The sequence below is a fragment of the Lonchura striata genome, chromosome 7, assembly GCF_050655825.1.
Source record: "Lonchura striata isolate lonStrDom1 chromosome 7, ASM5065582v1, whole genome shotgun sequence".
Taxonomy (NCBI): Eukaryota; Metazoa; Chordata; class Aves; order Passeriformes; family Estrildidae; genus Lonchura; species Lonchura striata.
The window spans coordinates 21,097,775-21,114,183 of record NC_140709.1 but is presented as its reverse complement, the minus strand read 5'-3'; the positions used below and the strand labels follow the sequence as shown (position 1 = coordinate 21,114,183).

The 16,409-nt window shown below is 38.1% G+C and overlaps 1 protein-coding gene across 1 annotated transcript in view; it reads left to right on the top strand.

The window, feature by feature from the left end:
* The window catches only part of SP3 (Sp3 transcription factor), a 206,263-nt gene that overhangs the window by 172,760 nt on the left and 17,094 nt on the right, over positions 1 to 16,409 (top strand). Inside the window, exons 24-25 of the transcript XR_014956716.1 lie at positions 45 to 6,668; positions 9,908 to 10,076. The gene's annotated coding sequence lies outside the window, so the exon portion shown is untranslated. The remainder of the gene's footprint in view (positions 1 to 44; positions 6,669 to 9,907; positions 10,077 to 16,409) is intronic.

Here is a 16,409-nt window from a genome sequence, read left to right as displayed (position 1 = left end):
GACTGTCTGATTTTCTGTTTTGATTTTTTTTTTAATTTTTTCAGCTCCAGCTCTGTCCCTGACAATGCCTCAGGTCCCATTCTCTGCTGCTGCTTTTCTGCAGACTCACAGCATCACCTGGAACCTGCTGAGAGTGCCACCGAATGAAGGAGCAGCAAGAACCTAGTGGTGAGATGATATCCATCAAGAAATGAAAATAATAGGATTTGGTGCTTACAGCTGAACTCTAATTCTGCATGACTCCCTTATATATGCAGCCTCTCTTATACAGAGCACACTGCAGTGTTTTGACAGAACTCTGTTGAGATTATCTCCAAAGTGAGTAGAAATGTGACCTTCTCCTGTAGCACAAATTATATTAATGAAAAATGTGTTTTACCAATGCACCAAAAAATTGAAGCTAACAAACCTTCTCTGAGCAGTGTACTGTAACTTCTGTTCCATAATTAAACCAGAACCCCTCTCCTGGACAGGTTCACTCAGCTTTGCCTTTCTTTGAGTAATACACCTTCAGACCAGTGCCTTGTTTTGATGTATTACAATGATAGACTGAAGAGTTCATGTAATAGATCATGACAGTCAGCAGTTGCTGGACTCTAAGGATTGAGAGACTGAGCCAGCTGTTCTTCTGATGTAATGCATCACCAGCTGATGGAAACTGGTAATGTATTACTTCAAAGTGACACCACCCAGAAAAGGAAGAGTCCAGAGGTGCAGATTCTGTATAATGAGATATTCAAAGTATGAAACAGGGCTGCAAACTCCTGGAACACGGTGTTGGTAATAAATCAGCTTTCTATAGTATTCCATGAGCTATGAGCTACACAGCTACACACTGCTGTCTGATTTCCAGTGCCTCTCTGTGGTGCTGGTTTTGTGCAGACCAAAGATAACCCTAGCAGCAGTTTAGCCTTCACTCTTCCTACAACTGAACAGTTCACAATCCAAGCAACCTGGAACAGAGGATAGGCAGAATTATATTGGCTCAACAAATTCAAATATTTAGGATTTTTCCTCTTCTTGGGCTACTGTCAGAACCACTCAGATGCTACTCTTTTAATGAACTAAGCTCATCCATGACAATGGCACAGACAGGGATGGCCCCTTTGCCATTTTTTTGGGACTATTGCATCCTAAAGGGACAGGATGGGCTGGCCCAGAGCACTGCAGTTGTGATTGACTTTGCCTGCAACTTGACTGAAGGCAAGAAAGGCTCTTTTGGCCATCTCTTCATCCTTTCTTTGTTTATCTTTCATCTGCCACACACACAGACTTAGGCCAAAGAGTAATTGATCCCTAACTATCAACATCAATTAAAAAGAAAATTACTGGAACAGATAGCAATTCTGAACATTTGCCTACAAAACTTTATCTTGTTGATGAAGTAGATTGTGTATGTGTAAAAGTATTTCCTCTAAATTGATTTTTAACCCTAAGCCAACCATGGGAAAACAGAAAAACTGGAAGATAATATTTTAAAATCCAGAGCTACATCTCTATGGTAGCTCTTTTAAATATCTCTTGTTTGTCAAATGCAGTACTGTTTATAATTGTGCATATATAAGCATCATCGTATCTTTGGGAAACCCTTACAGATAAATAGCTCCTACCCTCAAATTTTACTTTTTATTTATGAATGGTTTGTACTGCATATAAAAAATAATTATATTTTACTAACAATAAGCATACTTTTCTGTCCATAGTCAAATATTATAAATTATGACTACAATATAATAAATATGGTTTTGTGGCATGTGATCCTGAGTCAAAAATATTCCAGTCTCATATATAGAGAGGTCCATACTCTTAGAACTTTGCCAAGGGATTATTGAAGAGGAGCCTTGCCTGGCAGACTCCATACAGGATGGGATAGAGATTGTGTGCTCATGTCTCATCCATTGCCACTACTTCAATTGCTCTCTTCATCTTCGGTGCTCCAAGGCACTGGGGATTTTCCACCCCTGCCTGCCATTCATCTCAAAGCCAAAGATTAGCACTTTGCAAGGACAAGTTCTGTAAAATCACATCTGTAATTTCTGCAGTTGTGGGTACAAAATTCCAAGTGCAAAAGATCTCAGTAACCTACCAAAGATTTCTTGATTAAAAAAAAAAAAGAAAAAACCCAAGAATTTTCTGTGCTTGCTTCTTCAGACTACCTTGTTTCACTCCCAAGATTATATACATGATTAGCCATCAACATTGGAGTATCACAGAAACATTTTGCTCAGTCTTGACTGGTTTTACTTTATTATTTTTATTTTTAAAGTATTTTTGCTTTACCTCTAAATATTCTGGTTAATGTACATGGGGGAAATGTTTGTATACCAGGAGTCATGTTTGCAAGGAGCTGGTGGAGAATGTCAGGTGTATGTTCCCTCTTTGACAACATTTTGTCACATTTAAGTAATGATCATTAATATCTCCTTGAATGAGATTTTATGGAAATCGTAGTTCTGAACATGCAATCAGCTAATTTATGGCCTAACAAGTGTTTCCCTGAGCCAGCAGTTGACTGGCATTTGATCATTTTTGTAAAATATACCTTATCTGCTACTATTAGATATTAAGATGGCACTTCTCTTATAGTTTTTGTCACACAAGCATCTCTACTCTTTGTGAGGAAAAATCACAAAACTTGTATTTAGCTCTCCTTATAAACTTGGACAATATGACAGGTTTCTAATCCAAATAATTGTTTAAGATTATTACAATGATAATTATTGTAGTGATAATAACACATTATTTCAGCTGACAATACATTAGTTCCATGGGGAGATAAACTGCAAGGCCAATGGATTTATCTTGATAACAAAATGGATTATTATTAACTATGATGGTAATTTTTCCATCCATGCACAAAGAAATCTCCCATTGAGTTCATTGTCTTTTGACTGAATGCTGGTAAGAATTTTGTCTACATATATGTAACAAGGCTGGATTCTGCAGTAGTGCAATATTGTTACTGTTATCCTGTATTGTCTAGACAAGTTCCAAAAGCCTATAGCTTTACTTGGCACTTCAGGCCCAGGATTTCTGTCTTTCAAAATGTCTCTTAAAAATTATGAAATGCAAGACAAATAAAGAATTAGAGCAATTGTGAATTTATCAGGATTTTGCAAGCCAGATTTAAAGATGAGCAAAGAAACCTTAACCTAACTACAGTTTCCTGTACATAGCAGCATGGAAGAGATAGCTTTACTTCCATGATCTTCCACCATAAAGCCATAGCTTCTGCTCTACTGGTGATACAAGCTTTGAACATTACAGTAGCAGCTCCTTGTTATGAATTTGGACTGTAGCAACTAATATATCTTGTCTCTGTTTCTTTTTTTCTCATTCTGAAAAATATATAAGGACACTTGATCTAGAGAATGATTTTGCCGGTGATTATATTTCTGTAGGAAAGCAAACATACAGAACTCTATTGTCAGAAAATCTACAGACCAAGAGTCTTTAAAGAGATTTGGATCAGAATGTGAGTTAGGACTTAATGCTTAGTTATCAAATCTATTATAATCCATAGTTTAAAATCCATTCGTGTTTTGTTTAATTCATCTCGTTCATTCCTCTCCTATATCTTTATCATTGTGCTGTATTGGCTTTCTTCTTTTGTCCTTACTTAAAAAAAAAATTAATCGAGGTCAAATATATTATAAAATTCTTTGGAAATTTTGATAATTGTCATGGACATTTATTTGCTAAAAAATACATTTTACACCATAAGACTGACATTAATATGCAAATCACTGGACTATAAAATTCATTTTCATACCTCCAGGGCAGTATTTTTATAAATACAGAAACATAATCATGCATCCTCCAGAGAACTAAAAATAATTATACAAATTTACAACAAAGCCCAAGGCAGTGTCTCCTTTTAACTGTCTGGTTTTAATATAATTTAAATCTTGTTAAAACTTAATTACCAATTTTCTTCCATAATTTAAGTGGAAGAGCTGAGGTCTAAGCTTGCTGTTTGAGAGAGAGAACTTCATCTGAGAAACAAAGACACCAAGGCACAGATTGACAATACAAGATAGTACACAGAAAAGCTTGGTAAAAGAAAAGTCATCACAGATAACAACGAAGAACAGAACTTACACCTATCTACATTGTCATGGTTTAATTCAGGTCCACAATTAAATTTTATGCAGCCACTTGCTCATCCCCTTCCCTCCCCTCCTGCCTCCCCGTGGCAGAAGGGGAGGGGAATCAGAATAAAAGGTAAAACTTGTGGGTTGATATAAGAATAGTTTAACAATTTAAATAGTTTAAAATATAATAATAAAAGAGAAAAGGACAGAGGAAAAACCCCAAGAAATGCAAGTGATGCCCAATACACTGGCTCCCCTGCCCAGACCCAGCCCATTTCCAGCAGTGATCAGGCCCTCACATCCCACTCCTCCTGTTTATGCAGTCTGTAACATTCTGTGCCATAGAATATCCCTTTGAGCTGTTCAGGTCACCTGCCCTGGCTGTGCTCCCCCAGCTCCTTGTGCAGCTCCTCTCTGGCAGAGCACGAGACACCAAAAAGTCCTTGACTTAGGGGAAGCATTACTTAGCAACCAAAACATCAGTGTGTTGTCAACAAGAATTCTATATTAAATCCAAAACACACTGCTGTACCAGCTGTTAGTAAGAAAATTAACTCTGCCCCAGCCAAACTCAGCGCAAACATCCACATAAAATGGGAATGAGCTGATGTCTTGTGTGACAGAAATATAAATAGACTGGAGCATATATAAACCTACATAATAATATTTACATCTACACATACTCATATATAGGTGGTGATTTATTCATTAACGCTGATATAGCTCAAGATGTGTCCATCTGAGAGGGGAGTTTCAGGACCAGTGCTTTCATCTCCTTTGTTCTTGGCTGTTCTCTGGGAGATGATGAATACTCAGAACAGGTGTAAAAGTAAGTAACTACAAATTCAAAGCCAGCCTGGCTACAGGCTTCAGGTGATATATGGAGTAGGCACATTTTATCAGAAATTTCTGCTGTATTAATACCTATGGATATATATTTATTTTGTATGGCTGCACTTTGGAAAAAGATAATCTTCTCTCTTCTTCCATGACTGATACTTCTATCAGGTCACAACAGCAACTCTACCCCTGTATCAGAGGTATGAGGTCAGGGACGGGGCCTCAGCTTTGTACTCCAAATAAATAAAGCTCCATTTTAAAGTGACGTAATACTGACAAAGCCTGTTTCTTTGGACTGATTTACAGAAGATTCTACACCCTCAGTGTCTACTCCCTTTACATTAAAGGTAAAGCAGAGCATATGGCTTCTCTGCACCCGTGGTGCCGTGTCCCCTCACACCCTTCTCCCAGTTCTACCTTTGCTGCCAAAAAAGACAAGGAATCCTGAAAATGGTACATTCTTGATTTCCTCCCTTAGCAATACATTAACAATTTCCTCCCATCAACATGGAGACTGCTGCCTCAGGTCTATTCTTTGTGCTGCGTTTGCCAGCCACTGTTTAGTAACAAGTGTTACTGTCTGCTCCCCTGCTTTGAACTGGAACACATTCCTGTGGCCCTCACATCCAGCTGAAAGCAGCTTTGTATTGATTTAATTCACCCTTTTTAGTATGACCATAGTCACAATGAGGGATGTGCATCCAAACTTCCAGCTATTGCACAATTGCCACTGGGCAGAAATTCAAGTGATTTGGCACAGCGTCCTGTTGGGAATCAATTCCCATTGGTTTATTCTGCCCAGTGCATGCCTTGCCTGTGATTGAAATGCCAGGCATTTGTTAGCAATCCTGATGCCAGTATTGACAGCCATTCTCATAACACTGCTCTGTCCTTTCGGGCTGCATATTCATCAGGTGTTCATGGAAGTAAGAAATGCAAAATATTAGAGAAGCCAGTATGTTAAAGATTTCACATACTACTCACATTATTGCATTAACAAGTAACCTGTTCATTTACAGATACACATAAATAAAACTTAAAATTTAAGATGTCAAAATTACTTTTTTATTTAACTGCATAGACTACTCAAAAATCTTTCATATAGAAAAGGTATCTTTCAGAGCTAGAAGTACAGTATATTTAATAAGTCTTTAATAAATAAGATTTAATAAGACATTTAAATCAAGCATTAAATAGGCTGTCATTAGCACCTGTGTAAATGAGTTTGAAATCGAGGCGTTTCCTTAGCTGGACTAGGTTGTAAATATGTTGGTTTCACTGGGCTCTGCATCCATTTGTTTCTAATGTTTTTTTGCCATGTGGCATGACTGCAATGGGTCTGAAAATGGAAGTGTGATATTTTCCAGGTTGTTATTTGTCAGGTAAAAGTTAGAAACAGTAACAATAGTCTAAAGATGACCTTGCTAAACCTGACTGCGTTCTTAATCCAGAAGATGCTGCTTAAAATACTTTCAATATAGTAATGTGTCTCTCTTTCTTGCTCCGTGGTAGAATGATCAGATATTTTTTGTCTCACTTGGAAGTTCTAGATCTATACTTCTTACCACAGAGCTTTGTAATCTTGTCAGCTTTTTAGGTAAACCTGATGGACTTGTGAACTTTCCTGAACCTACTCAAGTTATTACCAGTGTGACGCAGCACTGTGGAGCCTTGTTTCTGTCTCTGTGGGGGAAAATCTGAGGCTGGAAATTCTCAAATATATATGGGGAGAAGGTAATCGAAAAAAATGTTGTGAGCACCTTTAAGAAATGTGATTTATTTGAACAGTCCAACGAAATGAAGTTTTATTGCTAGACATAGGTTTTCTAGTGCTATTTCAAGAAATTATCAAAGATCACAGAAATAGCAGGATTTTGTCAAATTCAAAAATTGTTCCCAAGTGAATTGCAAGCACCTTTACCATCTTATATCTGCAAAATGTGACATATTTAAATATTGCCAAAGAATACAGTTCTTAAATGTCAGTATGTTTTAGGAAGTATAAAGGCTCCAAGATGTATGTCAAAAAAACAGATTCCTCAGATGGGTGCCAGGGAAAATCTTTTTCCAAAGAAGCTTCAGAAATTCAGTCTAATGTGTACTATTAATGTGATGCTGTGACAGCTCTTTAGAGAGCTGTCATTATCAGGCTTGTTTGGACTGGGCTGTGTCAGGCAACCACAGGCTGAGAACCCGTGCTCAGCCTTACTCGCTCTAATGTACCTTAAGTAGGCATTCACAGAGGAGCCAGTGCCTACCCAACAGTGTACCCTGCTCTTGCCATAGCTTGGAGGCCTCCAATTCCAAAGAATACCCACATGTGAAAGGGGGGAAAAGCTCCTGTTTGCTTTTTTTGAGGATTGGGAAATACTAACTCATATCATTCATCTGAGCAGCTGGTGACAGCAGTGCTGAAATGCTGAAGAGGTAAGCAGTGGGAGGTTTACAGCATGTCTGTTTACGTTGTTTCATCTCCTTTGTGCTGAATTCCTCTGTAGTACATCCTGTCCATTTGTCACCAAGAAATAAGATATAGTGACCAAGAGAAAGTTGCTTCAAGTGAAGGATTAATTTTGTATCACGTAAGAAAGATGGCTATTGATACGGCATGCAGGAACACTTATCATCCTGATGAATTTCATGTACCTGATAGTGTCAGGCACCAAAGATTCGATTTCAACACAGACTTCCTTGCAGCTTTTGCAAGTTCTGAGGCTCAGTTAAGCACCAGCACATTTTGAAGTTGAAGTCTTGCTTGGTAAGATGGCATGGGTAGATGGAAACCTATTCAGCATAAGGTTCCAATTCTCAGTTTTTCTTTAATAGCTGTGATGAGATATGGAATAGAGAATAAGGTTTCAAAGCCTTTAGTTGCTATATATCAATGGCTGCTAGTTATGGAGAGAAAAATATTTTTTTCATTAATGCTAAATAGATCTTTAACATATAGATACTAAATTTCCTAGAAGATAAAACATTCTCTTTGTGCCCCACATCCCTGAAAGGGAACGTGCAAACATTGTCAAAAGCTTTCATGGGAGATAAAATACTGTGGATTTCTTTTCTAATTGCCAGGAGCAGTGTAACTACACCAGCCCTACCCATGGGTTTGGCTGAGAGCAAGGCAGGATGAGGCACTGGATGCCTTTGGGTGGGTGAAGCTCCCGTTTCCGTGAGTGCTGTTGTGACAGCTCCCAGCAGCAATACTGCAATCACAGCACAGCAGACTCTCAGTGTCAGGGCTGTGTTCCAGCCTCCAGTCTCTGCTCTTTTCTCCAGTTCTGCACTCCATGTTATCCAAACTTAAATGATTGAAAAGTAGAAAGAGTTCAAAACACATCAGGAAAAAGACACATTTCCCGTCATACTAGACTGCAAAATTTCTGATTTTGTTCTGATTTAGGATATAAACATACCATTTCTGCCTCTTTCATTTGATGGTGGTGTAAAGGACAGAGAAATTACAAAAATGTATTAGACAGCTCTGAGGTGAATACTAATATACACTTCACAGATTTCCCTGTCTTCCTTGGGGCAATAGAAAATCAAAGGCTTATGATATTGGTCCTTACTGCTCTGGAAGTGTTTGAGACAAGGGTGTGGGGCAACATGTTTAGGTTTCAAAATGTCCAGATGTCCCTATCTGTATATTTGAGAATATAACCTCACTCTTCAATTAAAAGGAGTGACCAGAAAATTGCTGATAGCCACACAAAATAACAAATTAAAAAGTAAAATAATCTATAGTCATAGCTGATCATGAAATTCCTGAATGCCCAAAAGGAGTATGGAGTTTCAGCTATCTTCCTGTATGCTTTCAGGTAGTGTCAGTGCAGTGTTGCACATGTATTTTTCTGCAGAAGTCCCAGGGAAGAATACAAAGCAAGTCAGAAAACCCTGTGTATGAAGATGATATCTTGACCAATGCATACATGGAGTTTTAGTTTATCCCAAGTGATTGCTCATAAATAATTTAGCAATCGTTCTATCCTAGGGATTATTCATGCCACTACTTGAAAGACTGATTGATCTATTGATCAGTGAGGAAAGTATGAGAAATCAAGTTGTTGCTTAAAATTAGGTTAATGATTGACTCACTGGACCCACCAATCTCATTATGATTAAACATTGAAAAGTTATGCTTCTGCAAAGTAATATATTAAAAATAGTTTTCTCATTTTGATTTCTTACTGATTGATTTCTGGAAAGTAACAGTCCCTGGTGAATAACAAAAAATAACTTAAAACTGCAAGTTTTAAGTGGAGTTCATGTTAGTAAATCAGCCATTAGTCCAATTACTGTTTGTGTCCAGAGATTAATGGTTTCTCATATCCTGGAACAACCAGGATATCTCCAGGATATTTAAAACAGTGATTGCAAAATACATTATTGAGATGTACAATATTTGTATCATTTACATGTAGAGTGAAAATTTTCTGTTATCTTTTCTGTGTTGAGGATGTTGTTAGCAAATTGCTAGATTACTCAGTCTTGCTGAGATCACAGAACAAACGCACAGTTTTTTTTTATTTGTAACAAGAATTTAAAATAACAAAATATGTGACTATATTTTGCTTTCTTTGTGTGTAAGGTCACTTATTTAACTTTCCCACCACTAATATAATTTTTAGATTTTACTAGTTAAACCCTAGGATACTGTGTTTATGTAAGGAGATAGGGAAAAAGAGTGGGAGAAAATTTATTAGTAAAGAAAGACTTGTATTTGCAGGTAACAATAAGCTTCAGTAAAGGGAGGGTGTGGAAAGAAGAGCAGATTCAGTGTCAAGAGAAGTATCCAAACTAATCAAAATACATATGAAAAACAGTTCTGAATAATTTTTTACCATTTCTGGTACTGACTCACAATTTATCAAGCTGGTATTATTTGAACCATATTGAAATTTCCATAAGCTTCAAATTTTGTTACCTGATTACTATCTCTACACATCATTTCCTTTTTTTTTTTCCCTTAGGTTGATGGATTTCTGCAAAACTGCATTAATTTTGATAAGGAATACATTTCTGCAGTTATTGTAAAAGAAGATTGTCTCCATGACCCAGAGTTCAACTCAAAATTTGTTCAAGAAAATTTCAGTGGCTGCTGCACACAGTGCTTGAGTTAACATCATTAGAGTCCAGGAGGTAGGAGTTAAACCGATGTAAATTTCTTTAGCTCAAAATTTTAAGTTTTTGCTTCTTTCAGCTCCTCTTCTGCTATTGCAAATAACTCACTTCATAGTTATAGCTATTAAAAAATATTAGGGAAAAATATTTTGAATGTCATAAATTACTTTTAGACTGTGAAAATGGGTTGTGTATCATGGCCATGCTTCATATGGAGGCTTCCAAAAATAGCTCAGCAGAAGAGTCTCTGCACAGAGACCCAAAAGGTCTGAATTTAATCCTGGTTCTCTAACTGATCTGCAGGGTGACCTTGGGCAATCTGTGTGCCATTTTCCTTCTTGCTAAAATGAAAATAATAATACTTACTGCCCTTGCAAAGCACTTCTAGAGTAAAGCATATGAATCAATAACATCTTCTCCTTAAGTATATGAAATAGCAGAGGAAACTCTTCCCACTTGCATTAGTGTGCTTTTAGCATTTAGAAATGTGAAATTATGAAGATTATTACATAGGAGGGAGAAGCCCAGAAGTGTTCCCCTAATCAATAAGTTGCCAGCTGGAATGCAAAGGAAAGCAAGTTAATGTACCATTTAGTGTAACAAAGAAGAAAATATATGCTTTCAATGTGAGTATGGCAGCTATCAGTGCAGTCATACTGTATTGTCTAGCTGGCTTGCGTGCTGGTGTGGCAGTAGAACAGTATAAAACATGCAAACAGTTTGAAATCCCTACACTAGTTTTCAAGACTTCCAGTTCTCCTGGAGAGACCTGTCAGTTTAGACAGAAGGGAAAAGCTAGACTTAAGTGCTCTGACCACGTGTGTGTGCCTTGATCCTCATGTGGGGACTTCCTTCCCCCTGGAATGCTGCTTTGCTTTCCCCAGCAGATCACCAGTACAAGCTGTCTTGGCACAGTATGCCTTACAAAATGACAGCAAACACGAGTTTTCACTTGTGTCCATAGGCTTTTGACCTGCAGAGGCTTTTTGCAGTCCATGCAGATGGATTCATTGAGCTCGAGTATTCAGGCACTGCTTGTATAATACCTCTCAGCATTTTCTATCAGGCAGTACACAAGTCCAGTGTCATCTACTGTGCAGCCTAGGTGAGCCCTGGCAGTAATTAAAGTATTTTAAACCATCTGCTTAATTGCATAAAAAATACACTGATGAGCTTGCGCTGTTTGAATGATCTTCAGGAAACTATTAGGCTAAAGCAATTCCCTCTTGTAACGTTTAACTAATTCACAGTGTTTGTTCTGTGAATTACAGTTGGTCTTTACACCATTTGTTAGTCTTACTTGTAGCTGCTACTGAGCCAGAAGATTCCTCCTGTTCTTCTTCCCTCTGCTCTCTCATCTCTGCCTGACAAGCTCTTCATTGAAGTGAAGACTTAAGGAGCCGTGCATGAGAGAGGCTGGGCAGCAAAATCCAGCCCTCTCCCTTCCCAGCTGTGCTTGGGGCCTTGACCCTGAGCAAGGAAGGATCCCTGTGCCAGCTGTCACCTGTGCGCTCTGGCTCTGTGCCAAGCACCCGCCATCCTCACTCGGGGCACCTCAGTCCTTGTGCCAGGGAGAAGGGAGATGCTGGAGCAGCATAACCAAGCTGCACTTCCAGCTTCCTTGTCCAGCTCCTCAGCTGAGTGCCTGCTTAGCCCCAGCTGGGTCCTGTAGCAGAGCAGGGCCATTTCCCTGGGTTTTCGCAGCGGTGGCGTTAGGTCATGTAGCCACGCTGCCAGGTGCCCCTCCCAGAGAAACAGGACGGGCTTCCAGGCCCAGGTGCCTCAGGAGCCGTTCAGAGGGCAATGGGTGAACAGGGACAGTGGTCTGGCATTGTCACCTGGGGGACCTTCCCCTTAGGGCTGCTGCGGAGGCATGGCACGGCATCTGCACATCCCAGCTCCTCCAAACTGGGGTGGCCCCAGCTGCCTGCAGCTCTGGGTTCTGCAGGCACAGCAGGCGGTGTTGGCCGTTCCTGCTGCATGCCTGGCTCCATCATCCCTCTGCCTCCCAGCCAGAAAAACCAGGAGACACAGGAGACAAGGCTACTGAAGATATAGATAAGAACTGTAGGCTAGCAGACCTGCTTCAGTTGTCATTAAAAGTCAATAAAGTAATCCTTTCATAAGCATTGGAGTCTACCCATCATGAAGATTGTTTGAATATTCTATCCCTGCCACATGGGCAAGAGTCAGTGGATAGTTTGTCCTGAGATCAAGCCCCACCCTTTCTGTTCAGAAATTCCCCTTACTGTTTAATTAAACTGCCTGAATGTCTCCCAAAAGCCACCACGTAAGTATCTAATAATCTGGATTATGAATATTAGGATAGTGTGAGGCAATACCATTAGGTGATAATCTAATAACCATAAACTGAAAAAAATGTTTATACATTTCACTTGATATATATGCAAAAAAGAAAATTTGCTGTTGGGTGTGGTATAATGTTTATGATTAAGTGCTTTATTCATACTTGTATGTCAATCTATTAGTGTGCTGTTAATTCAAATGTTACTATGATGTATTCTATCGCCGTTAGCACATTTATCACAGGTAGATGTGAAACTTAGACAAAGGTGTACATTCTCATTAATGATGAGCAGCCTATTCATCTTACTAGAGTGTAATTAATGTTAGTTACAATACTTAATTTTTCACTGTTTGTCATGGTGCATATTTAGCATTTCTTCTGTCCTTTATCAATCTGCTCTCCTATCACATGAGCACATCAAAAAGATATATGTAAGTATCTGACCTGTTTTGATGCCTAATTTTTATACTTTTCCAAGAACTGGAATATTTTTTATCTTATCCTGTAGGCAGCACAGTTAGCTAAAAAAACAGACTGGAAAGTGTTGTCCATTGCTTTGAGGTTTGGGTTAATTTCATTTGCAATAATAACATAAAAATCAGATAGTGAAGTAAAGCAGGGCACGCCATGAAGACACAGGTACTACTTGCTGTAGTGTTGTGCTGTGCTTTTGCAGGGTTGTTCTCCTGGATTTTCAATTACATGGTTTTTGTACTCTAAGGCTGCTAGTGCTAGTTAAATATGTTGTGTGAGCAATGCAGCTCCAAAACCAATAGAAGTATGGAATATCTGAAAAGTGCACGTTATTCTGTAAATAAGTGCTACAAGAGCTTGTTGTTATACTTTAGGAGCATTGCTTTGTCAATAATGTTGTTAGCAGTACAGTGCCAAACCACAGTCCCGTGTGCAGTGGTGCAAGAGGGGAAGAAGTTATGGCTAATGTGTCACACAGTGGGTGGGAAACAAGTCCTGCAGAGGTGGGTAAAAGGGACTGAGCACTATGAACACATTCTTGGATTTGCTCCCCAGCACGCCAGTAAATCCAGCTGAGCTGGAATCCTAGGATAAGTCCATACTTTTGTATTGGTCCCAGAAAAAATACAATCACCTTAGCTGAAACCTGGGCATCAAAGCATTTTTATTTCATTTACATCCATAATTCCCAGTAATCTGTATTGAAAGAGAACTGATCCTTCCATTAATTGTTGTTGAATGAAATTTATTGGGAAAAATATTTGATTAGGGTCAACCAAATGCACAAGGTGCAGAATGGATTTGAGATGTGTTTTCTCAAAATTTCAAGGAACTGTCTCTGAGAGAAAGCACACCAATTCCTATTTGTTAGTCTCTTAATTGGTGCATATTACACTTCTAATCTATTAGGAATTAGCTGGTTTTTTCTGTGGAATTACTTCTTTTGTAAACCACTCTTCATGCCAGGCATGAAGCTGATCACATCTCCAACATAATGACATCCATCTTGATGTCATTCATTTGATTTCATTGAAACTATCAAGAGCTTGCAGAAAAACATAACTCTATTACAAAATCCTTAAAATAATGCCTTTGTATGCCTTGGATTAATTTCCTTTTGACACACCACAATTGAAGTATAAGGGAATCAAACACAGAAATTTAACATATTTCAGTATGAAAATTAAATTTGGACACAATTACACATGGGTTAAATTGTAGTTTAGTAGAAAATTAAGAATAAATACCCCTAGCTAGGTTTAGGCATTTTCAACAAAATGATAGTTGAAGGTGCTCCATAGTGATTGAAGTATAATAATAACCTGTAATGTGAACAGAATTGAGTAGGGCTTTTTCCCATGCTACCAAAGTAATACTTTATAATAGTGACTTATATTTCTATGACTGCACCAAAATCTTCTTACTAAAAAATCCCTTCCTTTGAATTTTCTATGGAAAAAAGACCAAAAAGCTCTCCATCTAATAACAAAATTCCTAAAATAATAGACTGACATTCTCTTTCTACCCGCTTATCCCTCAGCCCTGACTCATTTGAATACAGGGAATTGCTAAAACATCTCTTTTTATCAGATAAAGATTAAATGCAAAGAAACTATGAAGTTGCCTTTAACCTTCATGGCATCACAAAGCTAGGTATAACAACAAGCTGTAAAACACACCAGAAAGATGAGCATTTCACTCCATTTTGATTTGCCCATTTTGCTTTCAAAAGGAATTTATAAAAACACCCAGGAACAATGAACATTTGAACTCAAAATGGTCCAGGTTTATTTTTACTCCAAAAGAAGAAGTCTCAATAGAGATATTGATTTTCTAGCATTCATCCAATATTGCACAGAAAATGGACCTGACCTTGCAATCCCTAGTGGAGACATGGAAGCAGTCATTACAGTCATGGTTCCCATTGATTTTAGTGGGATTACTTGCATAAGTAAGGGTTTTCAGGATGTGACCCGGTGTCCCATTAGCAGTATGTGGATGTCAGTCCCACTCGGTTCAGCAGGGTGCAGTTTACATTCCTGTCCTATATTCATCCTATGGTTTTATTCCTGCCTATTTGTTCTGCATATTTTTTTTGTTTTCTGTCCCAGAGAGCCTCATCACTATGAGTTACCTCTGGTGAGAAGTACCAGTCCTCCTGCCTGCCTTAGCAGGCTTTTTTCACTGTATCTTCAACTGTCAGAGTTGAAGATCAACTTACAGATCCTTCTTCCTTTGGTTCTGTTGTCTGTGATGATTTTGAAAATACTTTGGGCTAGGCACTACCTCTCACTGTACTTTTTTAATCTCTAGGACCAAATGAGAAGGAAACATTACTGTACTTTGCACAGTAAACACAGAGTAGTGGAAAACTAAAAAAATCAGGGAGTGATTTTTTTCTTAACCCTTGGAAGGTTTCTTGTGCCCCATGGCTCCTACAGGAAAGCTACTCCAGAAACTCACTGCTCAGATGGATAGAATCCTCTTAATTGTGACTTTAATTCTACCACAAACATTTTATTCAGGTTTATTATTGTGATAAGCTTGTCTTTTATCTCAAAAGGTTATTTTCTAATACTCACATTAGTATTTCCTCACTAATGTAACTATGATACATCTTTTTGTTTCATTAATTGTGAACAAGGTGCAGGAGAGGTGTGCAAGAAACAGGATGACTACATGTTTGTACAGTGCCTTGCACAATTGCCCAGTCATGGTTCAGGGCCCCATAGGCTGACTTTGTTTCAGCAGTGAATACTAATGACCCTCCAGAACACACTGCATGCTTTATTCCAGATGGACACCATTAATTCCTTTAATTTTCATTGAGATGCAGAGCTTTAGAACAGGAATACTAGCAATTGATTATTTTTATCAGTGGTATTTTCAAAGAAATGAAGAAATGAAATGTACAGTATATTTCAGTTTGCAATGATCATTCTGTTGCTCCATTTGCAATGGAAATGAGCATATAACATATTCATGTGTACAGATAAGGAAAATGACAAACATTAACATCTCTTGCTCTATTCATTTATAATATTCAGTTTAAAAAAAAATCCTTCCATTCCATAGTTTTTAGTTTTGTTCCTGAAGCACAATGCAAAACAAAAAAAAAGAGAGAGTGAATTAATGGATAAAATAAATTTAATTACTTTCTAAGCAAGTTTCCCAAAAATCAATTTAATCTAAACCACAAATTCTTTGCAAATCTATCTATTAAAAAGATATAATTACATGCCAATTTTTTTTTATTTTTATATGTCTCTTAAATATGCAGTCACTTAAGAAATCAAATAAACCAAGAGTGTGTGTGTACACACTTATATTTTGTGGCCAAGCCTTTGATGTGTGACTCAGCCTGTTTAAGCAGACTGCAGGGTTGCCTTCTCAGTGTCAGTCCATTTCTGCACAATTTAATCTGTCACTAAAGAGAAGTTTTTTTTCCTTATGGGTATAAAACAGTATGCCAAGGATAAATCGGTGCAGCTTGCCTTAAAATTTTAGGCACAACCTGAAAGTGCAGCTCTTTCCTTTTCTCATCTCAATGGGATGCTAACCTAACAATC